Source organism: Porites lutea, chromosome 4 (assembly GCF_958299795.1).
Source record: "Porites lutea chromosome 4, jaPorLute2.1, whole genome shotgun sequence".
Taxonomy (NCBI): domain Eukaryota; kingdom Metazoa; phylum Cnidaria; class Anthozoa; order Scleractinia; family Poritidae; genus Porites; species Porites lutea.
Genome location: NC_133204.1, coordinates 2,803,448 through 2,816,232, shown reverse-complemented (window position 1 = coordinate 2,816,232; position 12,785 = coordinate 2,803,448). Strand labels below are relative to the sequence as shown.

At 39.2% G+C, this 12,785-nt stretch overlaps 1 long non-coding RNA gene across 1 annotated transcript; it reads left to right on the top strand.

The window, feature by feature from the left end:
- The first annotated feature begins 8,684 nt into the window (after positions 1 to 8,684).
- Positions 8,685 to 12,382, top strand: LOC140935945 (uncharacterized). Its single transcript, XR_012165276.1, has 3 exons — positions 8,685 to 8,788; positions 11,429 to 11,485; positions 12,178 to 12,382. It is a non-coding gene; the product is annotated as an uncharacterized lncRNA (long non-coding RNA).
- The last annotated feature ends 403 nt before the right edge of the window (positions 12,383 to 12,785 follow it).

Below are 12,785 nucleotides of genomic sequence, written 5' to 3'. Positions count from 1 at the left end.
CTTGCTCTTCTTGGCCGCTTGGGACATTCTAAAGGTATCAAGTGGCGAGGAGCATGGAGAAAAGGCTGTATTCGCGGGCTAACAGAATAGTAGCCTGTTCCAGGCTCTCAGATAGTGGGGAAGACGCGAAAGAAAAAGGGGCACGCGAAAAGTTATTTTCGTGTTTGTGCTTTCTCAATTCAGCGGACCCGACTATCTCGGACCCGGGAACAGGCTACCAGAATAGTGCTTTGCACTAATGACGTGACAAATTTCTGGTCCCTGCTGTGACTCAGACATTGAACCTGATCTGTCACTAGAAGTTTGTCTGGGAAAGTCACGTTCGCCAACAATTTTTCGTCGTCTTTACTCTTTGAAGATTTTTATCGTCAAAAGAAACAAAATCCAGCTCGGTTTCGATAACACATACCCTGAAGAAATTGTTAAACATTGAGAACTCTGTACAGATAAACGATTTTATTCCTAATGCCTTCTTGTGCGGCATTAGTGTGGGTAAGATTATATGTTACGGCATTTCTCCATTTCCCAAAGGCATTTTCAAAGCTGTGCGCTGTATGGAACCTACCTGGCCGTAGAACCAAATTAAATATAACAAACTTACACAATTTCCGGTATTGTGCTAATGTTAGTGTGCTTTCCAACTTAGAAATACTACCACAGGCCTGCGAGAAGCACATTCAAACTCGATTATCTCTTTAGCACTTTCGGCGCTAGAGTATTTTCAGTATTTCACGCAGTCAGAAGACGGAGCCACGGATCCGATTTCAGTAGCCTTCTTTGACCAGGTCTCCTTATTTTTTTATTTTAACCGGTTATTTGAGTTACTTGGACCAGGTTTTGCTCCCAATAGCAGTATTGCTTTTATACATTAGAATAAAGCTCAAAAATAATTTTGAATACGCTCATTGCGAATTTTATGAACAATTTTCATGTCGGAAACGCTTCTTGCTTGGTCTGCGTAGCAAGCGTTTCCGCGCGAGAAATGAAACGAGAGCGGCCAAAACCGAGAATCCCTTTCCTCGCTCTTCCTTTGCTCCGAAACCAAACGGAAACGCTTGCTACGCAGGCTATCAATTTTCAGCAGACCCATTTGTCTCGGAGCCTGGAACAGGCTAAAGAAAGAAGGACGACCACTCGCGGTCTAATCGCCTCCTCATTTCTTATCTTGTGCAAGCAAGCGAAACTCACACTAGTAAGACCGTTCTTGTTTTAGTAATAGTGCAAAGCGTTATTCCCGCAGCCCTTCCGAGAGCATTGTGTTCCTTGACAAAGAAAGGGTTGGCATTGGCCTTAACCAGATTGCTCAGCCCGCCAGAATGAGCATTTTCCAAAACTGTATTTTCACGAACCCTGCTGGGCACTGAAACCTCCCCTAGGGGGTACTCTTGAGAATTCTTGGTGGGGGTGTACCGCCCGATACAGACCAAAAATGTCGTTTTCCGCATCAGTTTTCAGACCTGGAGGAGGTCACTAAACGCAACGTACGTGTTTACAAAGACAGAAATTATGTCATCATCACTGAGATCACAGGCAGCCCAAGCGCACTATTTGTGGGTTCGGGCTTCAGAGGTCATTTGGTCGGAATATACTAGAATTATTAGTGTATTATCTGATGCCAAATAAATGCAAAAAGTCTTAAAGATATGAAGTCTTCTTGTTTGTCTATCTTTACTAGTAGCCTTTAAGATAACGAAAATCGATATTTCTTGCATTATTACATGTGATTCGGGCCCTTATTGTTCGAATTTTATCACATGTATTCGAATCTACAACGCTAAGAAAAAAAAAAATCATGATCACGCGAAATATTAATTCAAAAAGCTCCCTTACCTTTAGTTCATAGCCACTCTGTGTCCTACGGTCGGTTTAAACGCCGTTTAGTCGACTTCTTTCCATCGAATACTGAACACGTGTTCAGTATTCAGTATTTTTGAATTAATATTTCGCGTGGTCATGATTTTTTTTTTTCTTAGCGTTGTAGATTCGAAAATACTGAATACTGAACACGTGTTCAGTATTCGATGGAAAGAAGTCGACTAAACGGCGTTTAAACCGACCGTAGGACACAGAGTGGCTATGAACTAAAGGTAAGGGAGCTTTTTGAATTAATATTTCGCGTGATCATGATTTTTTTTTTCTTAGCGTTGTAGATTCGAATACATGTGATAAAATTCGAACAATAAGGGCCCGAATCACATGTAATAATGCAAGAAATATCGATTTTCGTTATCTTAAAGGCTACTAGTAAAGATAGACAAACAAGAAGACTTCATATCTTTAAGACTTTTTGCATTTATTTGGCATCAGATAATACACTAATAATTCTAGTATATTCCGACCAAATGACCTCTGAAGCCCGAACCCACAAATAGTGCGCTTGGGCTGCCTGTGCTGAGATTAGACAGATCAGACATCGAAGAACAAGAAGACATCGAATTCGCATATTACCCTTTCTTTCTTATTCATTTCTTGGACTGAAACGACAAATACATTGACACACTACTGTGGTTCCCTCGAAAACTATACCCGATTCCAGACCAAAATGGGCAAAGTATATACCGTTTTTCAGACTAAATCGGCGCACAAACCATACCGTCCTTGGGGCGGTACATCGTACATACCTATATGGCTTACATAAGGGAGTACTCTCCCCGGGCCGATACCTGGTTCAGGTCACTTCTATCGGTCCATACAAAAAAGCCGTGAAGGAAGCTCACGACCCTCTTGATTTCTCTTCCACCTGCGTGCAGGCTCAGTTATACGAGTTCCATCTTACATGTGATACATTACTCTATTAAGCACCCACTCTCGGGGTATCGGCAAGAAGCCGCTTCTGTAGGTTGGTCGCTGAATAGAGGTTAGTCAGAAATTTGGAAAATCTTTGGCAGTATTAGATATCTGAGATATAGCCAGGACGAGCAAGGGGCAATGTCTGTAACTGAAACGTTACATTCCAAAACTAGTCAGTCATCACCTTCTATCTCGGACTGTATTTTCATTCGGTTTGCCTGTTCCACAGGGGCACCCAACGAGTATATAGTTCAAAACCACTTAAACATAGCATTGTTAAACGTATTTTAGTATATAAACGGTAGACTTAGGCATATTTTTATCCCCTAAAAATTTTTCATCTGTTCGGATTTCCTAGCTGAAAGTGTAGTGATCCGAAAATTATAGGGATCAAAACTTACCTTTTCGAAAATTTCAGCCAGAAAAAAGGCTCCCGAAAATTCTAGGTGACCTGATTAGGGTAAAAATCCGTTAAAAATAGGCAATTCAGACCATTTTTTTGATGTTCGAAAATCTTAGGAGAGGCAGGCAAGCAAGAAATTTTACAACAAATGTTCCGAAAATTCTAGATCTCAAATCGTCTTCCGAACAGATATTCTTCCGAAAATTGTCGTTGGGTGCCCCTGTGTTCCAGGCGTCCAGATCTGAGTGAAGTTCGGCGCCAAGCCAGAGCTCACATCATTTTACAACGTCTCCACAATCTGAACGCCTGGAACAGGCTAATTTCCTTTCAGCGGCATCTTTTCAAAACAAAGCCATGAAACTGTAATTAAGTGTATCAAATGTTTGGTGGCCGTTGCTTAATTATAGAGGTGGTCGGGCCGGATAGGCAAAAGGTGACCGCTGTCGCTTTAGCTGAACTCATTTTACACGGCTAATTCAACATGGTCGTTTAGGTAACAAACAATAATCTTAATTACCAAAGCTCATCTGTAGGAACACTTTGTTGAATGCACACTACTTGAATATTTAAATGATTACTTTTCAAAACGCACGCCTTTGATCGGAAAGTACCGCAACAAACTGAGGCAAAATGTAAGTTAAGAAGCCGTTTTCCATGCAACGCTTTAATAAACAAGGTCCTTTTTGCGTTTGTCGCATATATGCTTCTCTCGTCAGTGTGTACATTGTCGTGCCGTAGAAAAGCTTACGATGCTTCAGAATGTAGCCCTAGATAACTACTCGTAGGAATGGCTACAAAAAACTCTACTTTGCTGGTTACTACTTTGCTTACTCAAACGATAGATCGAACTGCAGAAAACATTGTTGTTTCAAACAGGATGGAAAGAGTCAGGCGACACGCGTGAAAAACGCAGTGCGCATGCGTGCCTTCCCTGCTTCCGGCGCGAATTTGCATGTGCCTCCCCAATCTCTGGGAACGAGATTGGTGCCTCCCCCAATCGAAATTATACGCGATACCAAAACAAACTAGATTCCGGCCGCGAAATTCAAAAAAGTAAGCTCCACACACAAAAGATAAGCTTAGAATTTCACGAACACAAAGTTTATTAATTGCTTTAGTTTCTCTCTTTTGCACCACATACTTTCCTCCTTGCACCAAAGGCGAAAATCATGTTTGAAAGTCCACGCTCGCTCTGGCAGCACTTCGCCGTAGCCATTGTTGCTGTTTTGGTCATCATGTCGCTGAGCTCGGTCAATGCGAACAACGAAAACGACCAATGCATGCTAAGTGGAAAAACGAGGACGGAAAAACCTTATACTGGACGACTTTACCAGTTAGTTAAGTTAGTTTAAGTAATTTTTTGTTGTGCTTAATACTAGAACCGACTGCAAACCATTAAACATATCAAACATTCCTAAGTGTTTTTCAATTTAAATGGGGTAGATTTTGCAAATTTTAATTATTGAAAGTAGGGACCTTGCGCATGCGCAGACGTTTTGCACGCGTGTCGAGTCAGGCAACCCGACCGAGCAAATCTGGCGGAGATTACTTCTTGGCCAATCACGGCCTGCTAAATAAAAAATTTAGCCAATCACGAAACCCCATTTTTGGCGGGACAGCGGCAGGTTCTTGGCGGCGTAGTTTAAAAGCCATTTTGCAGTTTGTCACTCCCTGTCATCGTCGGTGAGTCGTTCCTCTTCATATCAATCACTGTTTCACTTTTTTGCTTCTTATCTTACCTAAATAACTGTCTACAAAATGGGTGACGATTGTGTAGCTCTTCTGGAAAAGATCCTCGCTGAAACTATTCGTCTGAGAGAGTCCATGGAAGCAAGGGATGCCGAACGGCTGCGTCTTCTCAAAGAGCTCCGTTCAAAACTTGATCGCGAAAACGCCGATCCAGTCATGCCGCGGATAAAAAACAACCGGAAAAGAAAAAGAAACGACGTTATTACACAACAGTGTCTTGTAAGTATTTATTCCTTGCATTGGTAGTTAAAAGTCCAAAGTAGCTTCGACCCATTCTACAAATGGGATCTTATTTTACAGCTGTACAGTATGTGGTCCTTGGTCCGCATGTAAAAGTCATTAACTTGAATATCTTACCCGAATCTTCACGTAACGAGCTGAAATACTCCCTGAAGATAGCTTTTATGTTCCTGTCGATAATTCTGAAGTTTCAAGTTCCAGACATAAATATTTTGCTTGGAATTCGCAAAAAGGCGACCGTTTTCGATGGTCCTTGGTCCGCGAATCTGGTCCTTGGTCCGCGTCTCCGGTAAGCAGCACGATAAAAACGTAAAAATGTTATAGTTTCCACACGAAAACGTGATTTTCACAGTATTTCTTGTATTTTTTTCTTTTCTTGATGCAATTAAGCTAAAGTTTTTTTCGGAAAATGTTGTGAGAGTAAAATAATCTGCTTTTCTTTCAAAGACTTCAGACAACAGTATCCTCGAGTCTCCCACACGAGTGCGACGAGCGGTTTTTAGCGCGGTCGAAAATAATTACCAAAAACTCTGTATGTATTCGAGGTATTAAAAAAAGAGAACTTGTAAACATGTATAGGGACGATTTTCAAAACATTCTTCGAAAACAAAGGCCGTCGCTTTTTACTTTGGGAAGTTTTATTCAACCAAGGTCATAGGCCGCGGACCAAGGACCGCTAAGCGAAATTTGGTGATATTTTTCGAGAGTCGCTAAAACAAAAAATTCAGAGTCTACAGCAATATGCTTCCAACAGCAGAAATAAGTTGATCTGAAAACCTGTTCTGCAAAAAGGCAAGTCTTCCCGTTGCGTTTTAGTTATTCGCAGGGTAAGTAAACATGACCATGTAATTTACGGTGCCGCAAAAATTAAGACAAATTAACCTACCTGTCAACAAACTTTAATTTCGCGTCTTCACCCACAGCAAGAAAGCTGAAACTTCGTCATATGAAAGAATGCTAATCAGTAAATCACTATATCTTTCATTATTCAACCTATTTTTTTTCTTGACGAAGTATTTTATCATTTTCGGAAAAGACGCGGACCAAGGGCATCGCGGACTTCCGCGGACCAAGGACCACATACTGTACTTGTAGCTAGCGAGACTGCTCGTGTCGATGATTTCTTTTCAAATTTAAGATGGTTAATCCCTTTGCAATCTCGCAATACCTCGATCGTTCATTTTCTTTTTATGAGAAAATATAAAAACGTACAAGAATTGAGGGGGGCAACAGGGTCGTCACGAGTTCACGAACAACAATTCTGCGTTTCACGATTTTGAAACAAATATATTATTGACCTTTGATCTTTGATCAAGCTGTAAGTTAAATCAAGCCCCCAGATGCTAGTAAAGGTCGTTTAGCCAAATTAATGATTTAATTCCTTCAATATTGATCTTCAATGTACGTGTACACGTTCGAGGAGTTTGGCAGTTTACGTTTCACGGAGTGCACTTCAATCACGATTCACAGAACAGTTTTTCAGTACATCACAATTCACGAACACCAAAAATGGTCGATCACTGCTTCACGAAAATAAGCTTGGCCACGTAGCATTGCTCTGAGCATGACCAGTAAGCCACTTGTTTTCGTGCCATTTCGAAAATATAAATTATTATATGTCAAGAATGACGTCTCTAGCTTTCCATGGAGGTCAGCACGTTTCTATCTGAATGCAATGGATTTGTTAAAGTGCACCATTTTTTACCTACCTATGACTATATGTCCAGCAATTTCAAAATACTGTGTTTGGTAGTTGAAATTTGCAAATGCTATACATTTGATGTCGGTGAAAACCTTGTACCTCTTATAATCTGTAACGTTTTTTAGCATACATGTAATCTACCCACTCTATAATTCTACCAAAAGGCGAAGATAATCAGATATTTGCCAGACACATAGTATTTTGAAAATTCTGTTCCGCTTCCCTCTGAGTGCTGGACATGGAGCCTTAATTTTTTCCATTTTCTGTACACATTTTTGGGCATTATCAGTGGAAAACTGTTGCATTGAGTTTGCAGATCACATTTTCAGAGACGATACTAATATTTTTTGCCTTAAAAGCGCCTTTTTAGTTTGTCCTTGTCCAATCCCAATAACAATTTCACCTCTAACTGACTTTGGATTAAAGTTTCCAGGATCACACCATCATGTCATTTATTGCCTTTTTACCAGTTTACCTTACAGCGTATTTCTATATCATTTCTTCCTTAAAAACTCTTGAAAAATTCAAAACTGTCAATTCTATGATGCACAGTAGAGTTGTGCAGTGCAAAACAGAGGAATGACCTTCAGGGGTTTCAATAAAGATTGAAGTAGCCAGCATGTTTGAATAGAGTAACCAACTGTATCAACAATTTTGAAACTTCAGTGCCCGAAAATGCCATTTTCAGCATTGTGGGGACTAAATTTTGGGACAGAAAGAGTGTTTTTTCATTCACGAAAATGTAGCTTTCAATTTATCAGTCACATAATCAATTCCTGAAAGCAGTGAACAAATAATGAAACCTAAATTACATACTTTTGCACATAAACAAATTCTGCGTGAACCTATGAAGAAACTTGTGCAACAATGACTGAAATATAGTGTTCACATGACTAAAGCATAATGTAAAACCAGTGTGCCTTTATGAAAACACAACATAATTACATTTTCATTCAGATTTTATGATATTTTTTTGGTTTACAACATTATTCAAACTAGTTGCTTCTTCTTTCTAGAAAAAAGTGGCCGACTCGTCTCGCCTGCTGTCGGTACTTATTGAAACCCCAGGACCTTAACCTGGTCAAGGATGCATGGATATCCTCTTTAGCCTGTCAGGATAAGAATAGTAGTAGTAAGTTTCAGCTTCATCTCTTTGAAGTGAACTTTTATTAATATATTTGCAAAAATTTATTTCATTTCCTAATTCAGGTTTGTCTTCCTGCACCAGACGAGAAGATTCCACCTGAAAAGTTTGCAATATATTTCTGTGGATCTCACGAGGAGTAAGTGTTACCTGACTAAAACATTTTCCAGAACAGAATCACCCTTATGAAGGGAAAATAGACTGTCTTCCCCCAGACAATTTTAGTAGTGTGTAATTTTAATTACACACTACTAAAATTGTAAAGAAGTATCACCCACGACAGGCTGATGTCTCCCTATTCAAGATGTTCCTTCTTAATATTAAAGTTGCAAAATAAGGTGGGGTATGGGTTGCTTTTTTTTTGTAGCATTTTAGTACACCTTGTTAAGTTAATTGTGAATAAATTTTATAATGGTAATCAATGCAAACATTGATAACTTTCCTATTTTCATCAATTTTATATTTTATTTTCAGAGTACTTATGCAAGCTGAAGACATATTTCCGTCTGGGAAGAACAAAGAGAAGTTTTCAAAGAACTCAAACTGCTTATGTAGGGAATTTAAAAAGGCTTTGGTCAAAATTGTGAAGAAACCAAACGTGAAATGGGGAATGAAAGGACAAGAAGTTGATGAAGAAGGAGAAGATGATGAAGACAATGAGGAAGAAGAAAACAAAGATGATTCAGAGGAAGAACTAGAATCTGAGGAGGAGGAGGAGCAAAAAGCTGACAAGAAATTCAAACGATCTAAACACAATCAGGTATGAAAGAATAAGTGAATAAAAAAGTGGGTAAAAAAGCTTACATGTAGGATTTTCACAGCCAGTCAAAATCCATCATGTATCAAGCCCACTGTGGCTTCATTCAGCAGTTTCTGTGGTTGTTTTGATTTTTGCATTCAACTTACTGTTACCCCCCTGTTTCAGTGATTATTTCAAATTTACTTCTGCAGTTCATTCTTATTCAACAAGGGAATCATGTAATAGAAATCTTTACATAACCTCAGTTAAGACTACCCAATATGGCTTACTCTCCCTAAAATTCACTAGTCCTCACCTTTGGAACTCCTTGCCTACAAGTATAACTAATTCAAATTTTCTTAGAATATTTCGTAAAACCTTTAAGAACTCTATCCTCAATTGTTATTCTAATTAATTATCTGCCTTAGTGCATGAAGAAATACTTTTTATAAAAAATATGTATATGTATTCTGTCTGTAATTATTGTATTTTAATGCTGCCCGTACGAAACTTGCAGCGCTGTACAGCGCCACAAAATCGCTGCAAAATAGCTGTACAGCTAAATTACAGCTGTTCAGCAGCCTTTTAGAAGCCAAACAGCAGCTTCATTCAAGTTGCAGCGGGATGCAAAAGCGCTGTGCAGCCTTTGAAGGCTCTTTGAAGCTCTCGGCAGCGGTTTTGCAGCGCAGTTGCCGACTTTCAAACGCTGCGAAGTAGCTGCAGTAACGCTACAATTCAGCTGCGGTCGATCTGACTTTCTTAAGCGCCAATAATATGAATCGCGAGATAAAGCCTTGGCACAGATTACGGCTTTTATAACGCGAAAACTTTGACTGTACCTCTAAGAAATGTGAGTAAGCTTGTGCGCAAAGAAGATCACTTATTGAATAACCCTCCAAACCCTATGCTTTCGGAATAAAGATTTCAATAGATTTCATTCCGTGACCGGCGAGTGTGGGAATGTTATCGCTAATTCCCTGGAGACATTCTAGGCCGTAATCTAATTGGTCGGTCCTTTTGCACGAGATCCCATTACATCTCTAGACAAACACAGAACATTTGCGACCGTTGAATGAAAGGCGCAAACATTCTAAGTTTTTTTGCATCTAGTTCTGTTTCGAGATGGAAGTTCTGTTGAAGTTTTTGGATGGAACAGCTCAAACGTATTTGCAAACAACGCACTGAACAGTGACTTCTACGCTAAGTATCGACGAATCGAACCAGAGCAAGCAACACAGATACAAGAATCTCAGCTGGGGTTCGCACTTACAAGATTCTTATACGCTCGTGGTAATGTTCGTTCCTTAGTCCATTGTAAAATTTAACAACGACCAAAGTAAAATTGGGTTGATTTCTTTCATGAAAAAAGTGTAGAAGATCGCGGATCATGGACGAAACGTCAAGGTGAGCAATGTCCAGCTTAGCCCGTTGCAACGAATCAAAATATCATTTGCCTAATGGCCGCGTAAACTTTATGTAGAACAATCGATGTTATTCTCTTTTTAAAAAAAAGATAATTTTCAATGTCTGCATCTTAATGGATGGTCTTACATTCAGATGAGTGACCGTGATTGCTAAATATTTACAAAGCGAGACTGTTGCAGATTTGTTCTATGTCACGTGCTTTTGTAACGTGTACGCGTGGATACTAATAAAGTATAAGTTGCATAATTTTGACTTTCTAGTGGTTTTTACTCTGCTACTAAGCCTGTTTCCGGACTGCGTTGCGTGATGGCACTAATTTGCCAAACCGCATTATCGAATCAGGCAAATGCCATAATTCTTCGAATTTTTGTACACGTTTGCAGCTATTTGGCAGCGCTGACAGCGTTTTTGTGTGTCCTTTCCACCGCTGCTAAACCGCTGCTTATCGCTTTCAAACGGCTTCATAGCGCTGCCCCGAACAGCCAAAATTTGCGACTGCTGCAGCCAGCCTCTTTGCAGCTATTCTGCAGCGCTTCTTGAAGCCATTCTGCAGCGCTGCAACAGCGCTGCGCGTTTCGTACGGGTGGGGTCATCCACTAGATTAGCCTTTGCTATTTGGATGATCCCATCTCACTCTCCATTTTGTTGTTACCGTTTTTCTTGTATTCCTTAGTTGCTGTGTTTAGATGCCTATCTAAATTTAACCTTCATGTCATGTAAAACTGAGCTGAGTTTAATAAATCATCTTGTCATCTTGTCTTACCCCTCTATGCCCCACTGCATCTCAATTTTATTCTGATTTTAATACTCTGAAAAGATTTTGGTGACGAAATATTTCAGTTTCGACCACAAATATGGTTGGTGGCTAAATGAAAGAATTCCTCTGAGACCAGCAGAGGTCTCTTCTTTTCTTCCTCTCATGTTTCTTTTACCATGAGAGACCTCTGCTAGTAGGGAACTTTTCATAACTTCAATGCCAAGCTGACCTTTTTTGTGTGCAACTGTACTTAAATAAATTTACCACAGCAATCTTTCTGGTTTCAAGAATAAGGATTTCTTAATTTGATTTTCTTTTATACAATTATGGTACATGTAGATCCTCACGTTTTATTTTCATCACATGGTTTGACCTTCTTGGTAGTGTGTCTGGTAGTCTATTTTTGTTCTATCATTGACAAATTGTTTGAACTCCTCCAATCCATCTTCCATTTTGATCCTTGCCCCTTTTTCCACTAGGAGAGTTCTTTTGAAGAAACCCTTGATGAAGAAAGCTCAGAAGATGACAAAGTGGAAGTATGTTGTAAAGAGTTTTTATCAACTTCTTAAAACTGCATCTGAGTGCCATGTACTAATGACAACCCTTGAAATACTGTCAAAGCAATATACTTAAGTCAACAATCCTAATACTTCATGAAATATCTGATCAATTTTAATGATATTTTTTTGGTTATACATGTTTATTGCTAGTGCCTATTATTTTGTCAGCATAATTGTCATTTATTGTACCATATGATTTTTTTTTTGTATTCTAAGTAATTGGCTGACTCAAAAGTCGTTCACTTTGAACCCATTACTGTAGACTACCTTCATTTTATTAATAATTTTTCAGCTGTCATGTATAAAAAAGTGGTAGTTTTTAGCCTTTTCATGGGATTTCTAGTTTTCTAAGTTAATAATAAGTTTCTTTTATCATTGCATCTAGCTACTTCTTGTTTTCATTTTCACAGTTACACTGCACTGAAAGATATAAATAAAAGCCCACTATACCCGTCCCCCCCCCCGCCCCCCAAAATAATAGAATAAAAAGCTACATGATATTTACACATTCATTGAATGTATGATACATAATTTTTTTCAATCATTTAAAGTTTCACAGTTTTATGCTCTATAATCCCCTAATTTATCAGAGCAGTGAAGGAAAAGGACACTTCAGTTATAATGAATATATTTTTTATGAAAGTTGATGTAGTGTATCCATTATCAAGGTCACTTCTGAAAGTGAAGAACCAAAGAAGAAAAAAACAAAAACAAAGCGGGAGACTCCACAAGTCAAGGATGCAGGAGAAAAGAGGGAAGAAGTTCAGGAAAAAAGCAAGGACAAACCAGATGAAGTTGGGGAACGAGAAAAGGCCAGGGAAAGAGCAGAGCGAGAAAAATGCAAAGAAGCCGAGAAAAGGGAGAGAGAAAGGAGAAAACGTAAGTACATTTGAATCCCTGTTAAGCAACTCAAATAAAGTGGCTACTCCCTGTTAAGCGGCCATTAAACATTTAGTCCCAAAATAAATGTGGAAAAGAAAGGGAATTAAACCTCTATTATAGCAGCCACCTCTCTTAAGCATGTGCGGCCACCTTTTGGCTCTCCTAACAAGAGTTCTTCCATAATTGTGACCTCTATTAGGTGGCCATAAAGCGAGAAATGCATGCACATCTAGTTTGGCTTTACATGTACCGGTATGTTAAGAATATGATGAAGGAAAATATACAGTCTGAGATTGAAGGTGACAACTGATTGTGGACCAGTACTGCTGCTCCGGTCGCGTCTTTGTTTAAGAATAAAGTGTTTCTGCTAAAGATTATGCTAACGTTATGACGT